The sequence below is a fragment of the Rhineura floridana genome, chromosome 9 (assembly GCF_030035675.1).
Source record: "Rhineura floridana isolate rRhiFlo1 chromosome 9, rRhiFlo1.hap2, whole genome shotgun sequence".
Taxonomy (NCBI): domain Eukaryota; kingdom Metazoa; phylum Chordata; class Lepidosauria; order Squamata; family Rhineuridae; genus Rhineura; species Rhineura floridana.
Genome location: NC_084488.1, coordinates 35919225 through 35934546, shown reverse-complemented (window position 1 = coordinate 35934546; position 15322 = coordinate 35919225). Strand labels below are relative to the sequence as shown.

General features: G+C 41.8%; 1 protein-coding gene across 5 annotated transcripts in view; it reads right to left on the bottom strand.

The window, feature by feature from the left end:
* Nucleotides 1–12306, bottom strand: part of SLC7A2 (solute carrier family 7 member 2) — a 78456-nt gene extending 66150 nt beyond the window's left edge. For 3 of the 5 annotated variants that reach the window (XM_061584860.1, XM_061584865.1, XM_061584863.1), the window contains exon 1: nucleotides 12125–12306. The gene's annotated coding sequence lies outside the window, so the exon portion shown is untranslated. Of the gene's footprint in view, nucleotides 1–10907; nucleotides 10966–12124 lie in introns of those variants that run through there. The other 2 variants (XM_061584867.1, XM_061584866.1) reach the window with 2 other exon arrangements.
* Between the last annotated feature and the right edge of the window lie 3016 nt (nucleotides 12307–15322).

Here is a 15322-nt window from a genome sequence, read left to right as displayed (position 1 = left end):
TGTAGGCACCAGTCACATGAGCCCCTCCATAAAAATTAAGAGGTCCAGTGGCCACCCGCACATGCAAACTATATGCATATATACAACACATACCATACACAGAGACAGATGTATACACACTCTCCTCCACCTCCAAGCAATCAAACTTAGGGGAAAATGTCTTAGCTTTTTTCCAAGCCGAATTTGGGATGGGGGAGTGATCTTCCTGGAGAGTGTAGATGAGGAGGGAAGGGTTAACCCCAGCTGTATCTCCAAAAAGATCAACCCTCCAGATGTTGCTGGACTTCAGCTACCACCAACCCCAGCCAGCATGACCTATGGCTGAGGGTGATGGGAGTTGTAGCCCAATGACATCTGGAGGGCACCACTTTGACTATCATTGATCTTTACCAAAATATGAGAGGAAGCCCTGAAAGTTCTGTTTGTACAGTAATATAAATTTAACAAGACCTACCCTCACTTTCTCCTCACCTTTTGCTCTACGCCATCTTTCTGCTCTTCATTTTTGTTCTTATTGAAAAGCATGTGGTGATAAGGTTAGACTGCAACCAACTAGATGAATAATAATAATTTACCATTTTAATGTTTCATTATCTGAGTAGCCATTTCAAGTCAGTTTTAGCCTAAGAGCCAGGTTTTAAAAGCACACCTCTTACATTTTTCTTCCACATACCAGCTACTCAGACTAATTTACATTTCAAATAGAAGAACCATGTTTTTTAAAAATTGGTCAGGATCCAATTATCCATATTACTAAAGAGCTTTGGTCTAGAGCTTCACGGACAGCAACAAACAACTATTGGAACTGAGAAGTTTCCAAAGTAGTGTTTGTTTGTTTTTATGGCACTGTGGGGTTCGGAAGATGTCAGCTATTGAGAGGAAAAGTAAAAACTCACACAAGCTAACGTAGGGCTAGTCTACATCAGCTTTTCCCAAACTTTGAGTCCCCAGGTATTGTTGGACTACAATTCCCATCATTCCTGACCGCTGACCATGCTGGCAGGGGCTGATGGGAGTTGTAGTCCAACAATATATGGGGACCAAAGGTTGGGAAAGGTTGCGGCTAGACCATTGCCATGCCTACTGGGGCTGATGGGAGTTAGAGTCAACAACATCAGGAGCACACCATGTTGACTAGTACTAGCTCTTCAGCATACTTAAAGGAGTTTTTTGGATCCCAGCCATTCTTACCAAGTCCTGTTAAAATACTAAATATATAGACGGAAAATAAAGACTTAGTTGGAACTGTCCAGCTTGACTGGGAAGTCTGCTGTTGTGGCAATACAACAAAAAGCAACAGCAACATAACAGAAAAGTGGTTTTCCTTATTCACGGAGATGAAACTTTAATCAATTGTGCTAGGAGAAAATAAAGTACAATATTGCAGACTACGCAAAATATATTCTATCCCAGTTACACTAAAACAAAGCACAAAGAGCAAGAACAGCACACACACACCCCTTCATTTTCATACCATGTTTTCTTTACCACTCCACAATACTCCAAAAATGTATTCCACTGACTGCAAGAAATAATGGGAAATTTTCAGATATGATTTCATAGTGATATTTGGGGTCATGGGAGAGGAGTAACAAAAGAATGAAAATATGAACCCTAGTTTTCATTAGGTTAGTTCTGCACCACTCATGTGTGGACAAAAAAGTGCAGCATCAACTGTAATTTAATGCAAGTTCTGTTCTGCTTTTATTTGGTTCACTGAACTAAGTGCAAACCCATCTGTCACTGCATAGAAACAGCCAAATGGATAGAAATTTCACATTAGCATTGCTGAAATCATGTTCTTAAGCAACTAAGTAAACAACCATCCAGTGTATGTATGTATGTATGTATGTATGTATGTATGTATGTATTTATTTATTTATGTATTTATGTATTTATTTATTTATTTATTTATTTATTTATTTATTTATTTAAGCTTATAAATCGCCCGACTAGCAATAGTTCTAAAGTCAGTTCTACAGATTTCAGAAATTTCAGATCTTCATCAAGCAAAACTTTTAAAACTAACTTTTATCCAAATTATATTTATGCTTAAAATTACTTTTCTGAGAAAGAAAAATATATGAATATATACTGAATAGCACTCTCTCCAGGTTGAAAAGATCCAATCATTTGAGCTATTCCAGCCCAAATGTGAACTCCAAGATAACAAAATGACGGATCTCTGCCTTACATTCCAAACCTAGAAACCTTGTTTAATGTCTTGATTTTGAGATATTGCATCACACTAAAAAAAACATGCTTCACACTTACTTGCTAGTACAGAATTTCTCAGGGTCATACTACAGAGTATATTGTAAGCAGAGCTTGGAAAAGTTACTTTTTTGAACTACAACTCCCATCAGCCCAATCCAGCGGCCATGCTGGCTAGGGCTGATGGGAGTTGTAGTTCAAAAAAGTAACTTTTCCAAGCTGTGATTATAAGAGTGTCCTTATGAGACATTGTACAAAAGGATTAATCTTTGTGTGAGTTTACAACATTATCCCATCCCAATATTGTACCATTTCACTCTGCTTATGGATAACAACATCAAATAATGGCTTGGCATTATGTTTTAATATTCCTATATTTCATTCTGTCCAGGCACAAAAAACTTGATGGCAAAAAGGTGTGGGGGTAGGGAAAGAGACGAGTTAACTTTGGGAAGTGGATCATCAGTTGGAAGCATCAAAGCCATATGTGAAATTTACACAACTTAGTCACAGTTAACATTTGTTGAAATGGATGAACTTAAGTTTATCATTATTTACATTCTATTCTGTCCCTTTCAAATGGAACTTAGCTGCAACTGCTCTTCTTTAAATACCTAGTATTAGTCTGCATACAGAATACCATTCTTACAGGAGAAATGCCTTGTAGCCAGCAACTATATTAAACTTGTAGTGTCTGTGGATATTGTACATTCCATGCTGGGTATTCATTCCACTACAAGCTTAATAGCTAAAGCAACAGTGTTCCAGCACTGTCCAGTGCATCAACTGTATGTTGCTGTTCCCTATGAAATTGTTGTTATGTGCCTTCAAGTTGATTACGACTTATGGCGACCCTATGAATCAGCGACCTCCAAGAGCATCTGTCATGAACCACCCTGTTCAGATATTGTAAGTTCAGGTCTGTGGCTTCCTTTATGGAATCAATCCATCTCTTGTTTGGCCTTCCTCTTTTTCTACTCCCTTCTGTTTTCCCCAGCATTATTGTCTTTTCCAGTGAATCAGGTCTTCTCATGATGTGTCCAAAGTATGATAATTTCAGTTTCATCATTTTAGCTTCTAGTGACAGTTCAGGTTTAACTTGTTCTAACATGCTATTATTTGCCTTTTCCCCGTCCATGATATCCGCAAATCTCTCCTCCAATACCACATTTCAAACGAGTTGATTTTTCTTTTATCCACTTTTTTCACTGTCCAATTTTCACATCCATACATAGAGATCGGGAATACCATGGTCTGAATGATCCTGACTTTGGTGTTCAGTGATACATCTTTGCATTTGAGGACCTTTCCTAGTACTCTCATAGCTGCCCTCCCCAGTCCTAGCCTTCTTCTGATTTCTTGACTATTGTCTCCATTTTGGTTAATGACTGTGCCGAGGTATTCATAATCCTTGACAAGTTCAATGTCCTCATTGTCAACTGTAAAGTTACATAAACCTTCTGTTGTCATTACTTTAGTCTTCTTGACGTTCAGCTGTAGTCATGCTTTTGTGCTTTCCTCTTTAACTTTCATCAGCATTCTTTTCAAATCATTACTGGTTTCTGCTAAGAGTATGGTATCGTCTGCATATCTTAAATTATTGATATTTCTCCCTCCCATTTTCACACCTCCTTCATCTTGGTCTAATCCCACTTTCCGTAGGATATGTTCTGCGTACAGATTAAACAAACAAGGTGATAAAATACACCCATCTCGCACCCTTTCCGATTGGGAACCAATCAGTCTCCTTACAGTAGCCTCTTGTCCAGAGTATAGGTTGCGCATCAGGAGAATCAGATGCTGTGGCACCCCCATTTCTTTTAAAGCATTCCATAGTTTTTCATGGTCTACACAGTCAAAGGCTTTGCTGAAATCTATAAAGCACAGGGTGATTTTCTTCTGAAATTCCTTGCTCCGTTCCATTATCCAATGTATGTTTGCAATATGATCTCTGGTGCCTCTTCCCTTTCTAAATCCAGCTTGGACGTCTGGCATTTCTCGCTCCATATATGGTAAGAGCCTTCGTTGTAGAATCTTGAGCATTACTTTACTTGCATGGGATATTAAGGCAATAGTTCAGTAATTACTGCATTCCCTGGGATCCCCTTTCTTTGGAATTGGGATATATATTGAATGCTTCCAGTCTGTGGGCCATTGTTTAGTTTTCCATATTCCTTGACAAATTTATGTCAAATTTTGGACAGATTCACTCTCAGTAGCTTGTATCAACTCTATTGGTATGTCATCTGTTCCTGGTGATACAGGTACATATTAAATGGCTTGCCAATGCCAGGATATCTGTGTCATCAAAAATTATTTTGTGAATTACCACTATTAACAATGTGATTATTACCCTCTGTACTTTCTTGCATTTTATTTCCCTCTAATCTCACATTTCACAATCCCTTCCAACCATGTTTATATGTACTTACAGTGCTTTGCAAAAGTACTCAGACCCCTGACCAATGCTCTCATATTACTGAATTACAAATGGTACATTGTAATTTCGTTCTGTATGATATTTTATTTTAAAACACTGAAACTCAAAATCAATTATTGTTAAGATGACATTGGTTTTATGTTGGGAAATGTTTGTAAGGAACATAAAAAACTGAAACATATCGCTTGCATAAGTATTCAACTCCCACACATTAATATGGTAGAGCCACCTTTCTCTGCAATAGCAGCTTTAAGACTTTTGGGGTAGGTATGTACCAGCTTTGCACACAGCTTCGGAGGGATTTTGGCCCATTCTTCTCGGCAGATTTGCTCCAGGTTGTTCAGGTTGATTGGATGTTGCTTGTGGACAGCAGTGTTCAAAGAGCGCCACAGATTCTCAATGGGATTGAGATCAGGACTTGACTGGGCCACTGTAGGACATTCACCTTTTTGTTCTTGAGCCACTCCAATGTTGCTTGGGCCTTGTGCTTGGGATTGTTGTCCTGCTGAAAAGTGAAGTTCCTTCCAAGCTTCAGTTTTTTAGTGGACTGAAGCAGGTTCTCTTGCAGTGTTTCCCTGTATTTTGTTCCGCCCGTTCTTCCTTTGATTTTAACAAGATGCCCAGTCCCTGCTGATGAGAAGCATCCCCACAGCATGATGCTGCCATACTTCACTGTAGAGATGGTGTGTCTTGCAGCATGGGCAGTGTTGGGTTTGCGCCACACATAGAGCTTTGAGTTTCGGCCAAAAAGCTCTATCTTGGTCTGATCTGACCACAAAACCTTTTCCCACATTGCAGTTGGGGCACTCTCATGCTTTCTGGCAAACTCCAGACATGCTTTCAGATGGTACTTTTTGAGTAATGGCTTCTTTCTTGCCACCCTCCCGTACAGGCCAGTGTTATGCAGAGCTCTTGATATGGTTGACTGGTGCACGATTACTCCTCTCCCAGCCACTGAATTCTGCAGCTCCTTCAAAGTGATTGTTGGCCTCTCTGTGGCTTCTCTTACAACTCCTACTTGTTCAAGTGCTGAGTTTTGAGGGACTGCCTTTTCTTAACAGCACCTGGGTGATGTGATGCACCTTCCATTTCCTGATTATTGATCCAACTGTGCTCACTGGAATATCCAAACACTTGGATATTATTTTGTACCCTTTTCCTAATATATGCATTTGTATTACATTATCTCTCACTTGTGTAGAATGCTCTTTGGTCTTCATTTTCCTTCAGATCCACAGCCTGACCAATGATCCTTCAACAGTGGCGTTTTTATCCTGACAATGTGACAGCAACTTTAATGGTTCACAGGTGGAGGCCAATGGTAAGGTAATTGGGTTCTTGATAGGGCAATTTCTTTCATCTGCGTAAACTGGGAGCTTCCACAGCACAAAGCTTGAATACTTTTGCCTTACTGGAGGCTGCATGGGGTGATGGGGGTGGCTGTGTCCCTGGCCACATGGTGCAGGTACATGGAGGGCAGCTGCAATGGGCAGGAAGTGGGCCGGACGAGAGTGTCCTGCTGCTGCCAAGGAGAATGTGGGAGTTGCACTGTCCGCAGGGCCACCCCAGCCTGAGGTCGCAGTGAGAATGTGCAGTGGGAACTGAGGCCATGGTGGGGTTTCCCCTACCTGGCTATTTTCTATGCTGGGTCTGTGGCGCTGTATCTGCACTTGTTGGCTTTCAATAAATGTCCTTTCTTCACCTGCCCATGTATGGTGCGTGCTCTTTGGGGTGTCCAGTGATGGGGATGCTGTGCGGGTGTGTGTTGTGATTGCAATGTGGGTCTGTTTGTGTTGGTGGCCTCCATGTGCGTTTGTGCATCTGTGCATGCAATTAGCAGAACGGGTGGTGGGTGTGCAGCTGGGGACACACACACTGTGCTCTGCTGTCAGGGTGGCTGCTGCTCTACCTGCTGCACCACCTCCCCAACATTGAGGTGCATATGTGTGCGTGTGCATGCCACTGCTACCGATCCTGGGGCGCTTCCCAGGGGCTGTGGGTGGGGTTTCTGGCTGCATGTGGCAACCATCAGAAGGATGCCTGGAGGGTGTCCTCTGTGTTTCCCCGGGGGTAGCTACTAGAGCCCGAGTTTCTCTAGCTTATCTGGCCACATACTCCGGTGTCTGTGTCCTCAGGATGTATGGACTTGCATTTTCTGGTTCCAACTCCCTGGCAGCGATATCTGTGAGCACCAGCTCATGGTTTTTTGCCCTTGTGCACAGCTCTGCTGGCTGGGCCCACATTCAGCTGGCCCCACGTTCAGCTGGCCCAGTGGCTCTCAAACACGAAATAGATGCCACGGAGCTCTCCGCCAGCTCTTCCACTGTCAGCCTCCCCTCTGCTGGCTTCCCATGATTTGGATAGCTCTATTAGTTTAAGATGCCACAAGATTTTTTGTTGGTTTTGGAACTTTTATGTTAATGTAGCTGCTGTTATTAGCTGTTTCATACATCTGCCAGGCATGTCCAGAGAAGCACCTTAACACAGGGGTGAGCAAACAATAGATCAGTATCTACAGGTAGAACTCTGTAGTGGGTCATTGGATGATTTCCAGTAAATCAACAAAGATTTCCAACCCCCAGTTGTTTAACATTAGGAACAACAAAATGAGTCGTCTTCTCCCCTGCATTCCCCACTCAATTATACTAAAGAAATTAAGAAAGCATGGTGACGTGGAACCAGTACTGGATTTTTGAGTAGCAGGACTATGAGCTAAGTTCTAATACTCAAAACAAATTCCTGGGCTCAGAATTCTTTCATTCGTTTCCAGCTCTGGTTGGTGGATCTTGGGGTTCTAATAATTTAAGTCTCAAGTAAGTCCAACCCTGCCTTAACATGCCTTAAAAATAATGACTTTGCCAAGTGTAGGGAGTGATAGTTTTAAAAATAAGATGAAGTCAGGGAAGTTCTGGAGAAATAGGACTATTTGGCACAAACGTTATCTAGCTCCTTATAATTTGGTTAAAGTTACAGATGGCAAATATGCTGGTAAAAATGATTGGATCCAGACCAAGGCAATCCTATAATAGCCAGTTATCTGGGATAAAGTCCCACTGAACTCAATAGAAATTACTTCTGAGGACATGTTGTACATGATTGCACTCTAAGTTAGTCATGATGGAAGCCTCTTTGATTTCAGTAGGATCCAAGTATAACTAACTTATTTCAGATCCAACTCACTGTTAATTTTTAAATGAAAATGCACTTATCCCTTTATATTGTATACATTGTAGAAGTACAATCCATAAGATAGATATAAGGAATTCAAATGCTCTATTTAATAGCCATTGATTGCTCTGAAGGATTTCTAAACTTGATAGTGTAGTTCATTGGAGCAAAGACCATCTTCCCAACACCTCTACTGATAACATAACTCCACTTTATAACACTACACAACAAAAAAATCCAGAAAGATAACATGGAAAAAGAACGGTCAGACACTTCATCAAACCATTTTGATCCTATTGTAGTGGGTTTTTTTTACTTCTTGGTTAATCAGCAATCAATTGCACAACCCACTACTGTCATGAAGGTTTTGCCCACAAATACCCATTTTAGGACCTCCACTTTTAGATTAGGAATCTCGGTCCCTTTTGTTGAGAAATCCATAGTCCTCTCTAGTGTTAAAGAAAATATTGCATTGGTATACAGTACACACTTGACATAGTACAGCCCACTAGCACAAAAATTCTAAAATATATTTGTTTGAAAACTGGGTTGTCAATTTTTTCCTTACACGATTCCTATGCATTAACAGCTGCAAAGCTGAAATGTAGTCAGTGAAGCATTTTCTCCAACATCCAGATGTAGTTAGGGGAAAGCTTCTCCTGTTGAATTACTGCTTGCCATGCAGCTGTTTAAGCACCAAAAAACTGCCAGAAATAAAACTGGCAGCCTTCCTTGAAAACAAGTAACACCAGTTTCAATTAGAATTTGTGTTCAAGCAAACATAACCAAAATAGATGGTTACACAACTCAATAAAACCAGTGGCAAGGCTCTGACTTTTAACTGATCTGAAATCAATCCACTTGAAGCATCTTGCATAACATGGGTAAAGAACTTTTAACTTCTGCAGCAATTTCAGGTATTCTGGATCTTTTTTGTCACTACGGGTTGATAACATAAAAGGCTAATTGCATTATCAGTTTGTTTAACTAGACAGAAACACTATTGTTGCCAGTTTTGAAAGATGCAGAACACTTTCATCTGGCATGGAAACAGATACTTACCTAAAAAACATCATGTGCAAAGAGGCCCAAGTAACAGTGAATGCCTGCCTTTTTCAGCCCACATTTCCACTGAATACAAGCTGTTCAAGAAAGCTGCACTAGCTGCTTGCTTTGTTGACACACAGCCAATTTAGCATAGCTTTGAGATTCTACTCAAAATGTCTTGTCAACTGACCAAAAAGTGCAAACATAGGAAAGAAGGGCCCCCAACAGGGGTATACAACACTGCCTTATAGCCAGCCAGAATAAATTTTATCTGGTTATCCAGAAGTGCATAAGTGGTCATTACCTGATGTCCTACTGCTTGCTGTACTCAGAGAAACCAAAACACAACCACACATGTATAAAAAGTGGGCTTAAATTATATGCATATTAATTACACTACTTATTCACTTCTTATGAGCATAAAATCATGCTGTGGTATACATAACATAGGATGATGACGATGCAAGGCTTAATGCAAGGGCTACATGTTGCTGCAGCACTTATCCATTTGTTCACCCTTCCCCAGGGGAAAAAGAAGAATGGGAAGGCACTTTTAACTAAAAATACAGTGAGAGTCTTATGCCCTTGCATCTCTGACAATCTTTCAACACAATACAGCCAGTTTTCTACTGACACTGCATAATGAATCCTCTGGAGGTGGTGTGCACTTGGCCTAGTACCTGCTCACTCCACAAATGGGGCAGGCAATACAGCAGCATTACAGCTCTATTTTAATTATTTTCTTTACTATTATTCTTCCTTTCAGCAACCTCACAGGGCAGACATGGTCTCAGTTTTCTCCCATCTAAGGCCACATCCCAACAGCACAAGATCAAGTTATGCCAAACAGAGAGCTGCTCTATGCCAATTGTGTGATGTCTGAAAGCATTTCTAAGTTTGGGAAGATGGACAACCAAGTGACTGCAGTCAAATGTTCCATGAAGTCAAGAATGCCCTTGTAAATTCCTAAGCTGCTGGATCTCTATTGATCTAGAGCAGACCATGCACACCCAGTCATTGCCTCTCAAGAAGTAAGCTATACTACATAGAACATAACTGTGAAGAACACAAAGCTGCCACAGTAAATGGCAGCCCTGTATCAAGTTCTTCACCTCCTCTTCCTCCTCCTTCTCGTAGTGTATAATAATGGGAACATGCGACATACTGCATCTCATTGTTTCTTTTGCCTCACCACCCCCATCAGAAACCAATGACACGGAGTAGGGGCAGCAAACACACATGGTATAAGGCTACATGTTTTCATTGTTATATATTATGGGGTTACAGTTTTCAGCAGGAGCTCCCTTTTCTTCATCATGTCCAATTTCACCTTCAGACATGGACAAAGCTGATCCAGACCAGCTTACTTGAGTTTTCTGTTTGAAGCCTGAAAGGATTCCACTCATTTTCACAGACTTCACAAGCCTTACTTATCTGGCCCAGGGTACTAGCATACATTTGTGGATAAATTAACGATCCACAAGGCTGGTCTTGGAAACTAACCCAAATTTGTGCATAATGACCTATCACCACACTGATCCTTAGGGACATTCAGGCCAGGGTACCTCCAAGGACCAGAACATCCATGGAGACAAGTCCCCCATCCCAAGCTAGGAAGAGACCTCATTGTTGCTGCACTAACTTTGAAAGTTCAAGAGATGTGCTCATCAGCATTGACTTTAATTCCAGACCCCTTATTAGACAAAAATTAATATTTCACAGAGCTTTAAGAACGGAAGATTGACTCTAAACAGAGGCGGTGAAAAATGCCTATCACCTTTTTATAGCAGATTTCTTTAGTAGAAACTAGCACAACAGGTTTTGATTACAGCACACCAGTTCTCATTCTTTACACAGAACTCTCTGTTGAAATGCACATAGCTTGGTTTATGGGTGGCCAGGAGAAGAAGGGATACAGAACTGGAAACCTGCCAATTCTGAATTTCCTTTACAACAATTCTGGCCACACACACATGCAAGCAGCTTCACTTTTCTTCAAGTCACACTTTCAATTAAAGCTGGATGTTCTGGCCCTTACCTTGCTCAGCTGAGGCAAAGCCTGAGGGTTTTAGTTTTGCAGTGTGTAGGCCAAGGAATTCCTAGCACGGTCTTTGCTTGAATGCCACATACTGTCATGAGGTAAAACTATAAATATACATTGCTACCAGCTTGAACCAGCTCAACCCAGAAAATGGGACAAAATCATCCCCCCCACACACACGCTGTCGATTGCCACATCTGTAACACTTGATCAGGGGTAGCAAAAGTAAACAAATAGGGACAGGAAAAAGAGAGAGAACTTACTAGTTTATTTTTAGTTTGCACACTACTAACATACATCTTCCTTTTTGGGCTCCCAGAAGCCCTGATTCAGGTTACAATCCATTACCAACTCTCAGACTTCATTGGAGCTTCTATAAGCCTACTCTGGAGCAAGTGGGCTACAAACAATACAGCAAGTGCTTTAACACACTACAAAGTGCAATGGATCCTGTACAAAAGGATATGGTAGTACTAGGGTCACCACCTTTTCTCCTGGCCAGGATTCCTGAATCTTTTGCCAGCCTCAGGATGGGCAGAGATTCAACAAGCACAGGTTTTCCCTGCCAGAGAGATCCACTGGCAGGAGAAGTTGCATTAGCTGAACTTCTGCCTGCCATGTAGCTATTAATGGCATAGGAGTTCTGAAGAAGGAAAAAAGTACGTGCGGGGGGGGGGAGATGGCCACACTACAGCACCCACAGCAAGGCAGAATATAGAGAAGAAAATTCTGCAGTTCTGCAGTCACCAGCATTGCCTTCGCGGGCACAGCCAACGTGAAGTTGCAGCCAAATCACCGATCCTCTCAGATTGCGCCCCCCCCTCACGCCTACGCTCTCACACAGACACTTCTATGTAGCTATTTCTGCATACGCAGAGATGCGACAGTGCCAAAGGGAAAACTCTAGCTACAGAAAGTGAAACGCGCATTAAAAGCCTAATTATTTTAATTTTCGCACTCCTCTCTTTTACACGCACATACTGCTGTCACCTCACGCGCGCAAGTAAACCATTCCCACGTGCTGAGGAAAACAAACGGGCCTCTACAAATTTACCCCCCCCCCGTACCCTCAAAGGGTACTGACGCAAAAACTCGCTCCACAAGACCGAGCTCACAGCTGTAGCTTCCCGCCAGTTCCTGGCAAGACGCCCAAAGAAGGAGGAGGAGAAAAAAAAAAGAGGACTGAGAGGGCGGGGAAGGAGACTTCCACTCACTAGAGCCGGGCGGCGAGGGTGCTGGTGGGTGGACAAGGCGGACTTTTGACGAGCAGATACGAGGAGGTGGCAGTGGTGGTGCACTCTCCGGAGAGCACCCGTTTACGCGCTCGCTGCTCTAGCCTCGGTGCGCTCACCAGCAAGCTCGCCAAAGCAACAGCGCAGGAGTCACCCACAGAACCCCCCCCCCTTAGAATGATCGAAGCCCCTCCCCGCGCTTGGTTCTCTCCCCTCCTTCTCTGGGTAGCTTTGTGAACGCGCGGGCCCGCCCAGCTCTTCTAGCCGATGAGGAGAGGAGGCGGTGGTTGTCAACCCTTCGCCGCTACTGCTGCTCTCTGGCGTCCGGGGAATCCCAGCCCTTACTTAGAAGGATGTACTGTAGCCTTCTTTTATTAGTTTTTTTTAGAGGGGTACGTTTTTTAGTTTTACACACGCACGCACCGTGCGTTGGGTGAGCCCCCCCAATTAATAGTGCATGGTTTCTTGAAATAAAACCAATAATTAAAATAATTACTTCATTGACGAAGTCCTGGAAATTGTGGGATTAATGCTGATGTATCAGTCCTATGCGCATTTATTTGGGAGGGCGTTCCACTGAAAGTCGTGGGAATTGCTTTGTCCTATGTAAAGGTGCTTGGACTGCGCTTGCGAGACAATGCAAACTTAGGCTGCAATCCTGACCGTGTCTACTCGAGTCCTACTGAATTCAGTGGGTAAATAGGGTTAGGATTGCAGTCTCCACCATCGGAGGCAAGTCTGTTTTTTCAGTGTAAATAAGGCAGTAAGGCATTTGGAAATAAGTAGCAGTGAGACCAGTTCCTTGTGGAAGATCAGGATTTAAAAAGGACGGTGAATACTTCTTTAAGAACAATGCCATTTTCCCTCTTCTCTTTTATATAACATTTTATGTGCCTTGTTTTCCTCAAAAAATTGTGCTGCTCCCGATATATAACTTTCTTGCAACTTTTCCCTTCAAAGGAACATAAGGAACTATATACCCAGTCAGACTATTGATCCATCTAGCGCAGTACTGTCCACACTGACTGGCAGCAGCTGTCCCAGGTTTCAGGCAGGGAGCCTCTCCCAGCCCTTTCTGGAGATGCTTGGGATTGAACCTGGGACCTTATGCATGCAAAGCAGATGTTCTACCACTGAGCTATGGCCCTGCCCATGCATAAATGTTCAGAACACAGGAAGCTCGTGTATACTGAGTCAGTCCATTGGACTATCTAGCTCAGTATCATTCACACTAACTGGCAGCAGCTCTCCAGCATTTCAGGCAGGGATCTGTCCCTGCCCTACCTGGAGATAATCATTTCAATGATGACGTACTGGAAATTGCAGCATTGTCACCAATGTATCCGTCCTATGCACATATACTTGAGAGGGCATTCCATTGAAGCTCGTGGGAATTCCTCCTGAGTAAAGGTGCATAGGCATGTTGGACTGTGCAGCTGAGATTCAGTGCACACATCAGTTATCAATGGTTTCTAGTAATGATGGCCACTTCCAGCATCCAGGGCTCAGGGCAGTACCACTTTGCCTTCTTGTCCTGTCCGGTTTATGGAATTTCCAGAGGCTGTGGTTGGTCACTATAGGAAATGGGATGTGAGACTTGATAGACCATTGTCCTCATCCAGCAGGACTCATTTTATGTTCTTATTCTGCTGTTTTTAAGGGTATTATTCTTATAATGAATTTAATGTTGTTATTGTTAGCCACCCTGAACACTATGGAGGAAAAACAGGATATCAATGTTTTCAATAAATATGAAGCAGTATCCAAATGCAAGTGGGGGATATAATTTCTGAATGCTCCAAGTAAAAAGAAAAGAGAGAGAGAGATCCTTGTGAATAGAAAAGTAGTATATCAGGGAGAAAGGTTATAGCCCAGCTCTTTGCTTGCTGCACTATTTTCTATTTGCAGGGAGTTTTTCAAGAATGGGGGCATTCAGAAATTTTCTGTTTCTGCCAACCAATTGTTAAATTAACAAAAGCCCTGCCAGCAAGGAAAAGCAAAGCAAAACAATTAACAGTGAATAGGAAAAAAATCTGTTTCATATTAATGGCACATTACTGCTGCTTCAGTGTTTACATTAGTTGCATTTCTTCATTATCTGAATATTTTACTAAAAGGTAAGTCAGAGGTCGACCCTATTTAAAAATGAAAATAGGATTGACAAAGCACTTTCTTTACAAAAGTTCTCTATTTCTTTTCACCCTTACATATCTGATATAACATTATTTGTGTGGAAAAGTCTAATAAGACAAAAGGAGAATTTAACAGCCTTGCAAAAGAAGTGAGTCGGGTCTTGTGAGGAAACCAGCTTAGCTATGCAGCTGTTTGTAGAGGTTTAACTCAAGCATTTGTCACTTGGTCTCCTTCATACTCTATATCGGTACGTAGAATGGTTAGCTTAAAGACACACTGTCAGATCTAATTGGTCTAAAAAGCATTGCTCCAATAGTACTTCAAAGGGTCCTAACTGTGCACACCACCTTAGAAGGATTATAGTGTTTACTGGTTCAGTTAAAATTCTTATTGTCATGAGAGATCAGGCACTAGTAGACTCAGGTTTAGCCTGGATTGGCTTCATCCATAGGACTATAATCCCTCTGAATAAATGTTACACTGCATAGTGAAATCCTTTGATGTACATGATTTTTTTTATGCATTCTGTGCAACACCTAACTGTTAAAACAGAAATGCCCTGTTACTCTGCCTAAATATTCCTATTCCTTTAAATGAGCTGTAATTCTGTCACTAAACTCTGCCCATATTTCCCCTTGATTTCTGTCTGTGCTGATAATAATACATGGTTGCACATAGGCTGATTGGTTCACCCATTCAAACAAGAATGCAGGAAAGCAATTTTGCTGGTTAGAAGTTGTATAATCTACCTTCCACTAGTCAGCATGAAAACTCTATTTTACACCATCTCCTCAGTCCCATTTGTCCATCCAATCTGGCTTCCTGCTGTAGGGTTATCAGCACATTTTCACTGTGAAAGAATTAGTGAAATTTCTAACATTATCACTATGTTAACTGAATTAAATATCATGCATACCATATTCAAGGTGCCTAAGGGTACAATATGAACTAGGATTAAAAAAACAAGCCATTACATAAAATAAACAAAGGCAAAAATCAGTAGCAGAAAATTCTAAAAAACCAATTGGTGGGCATACTTATATGTTA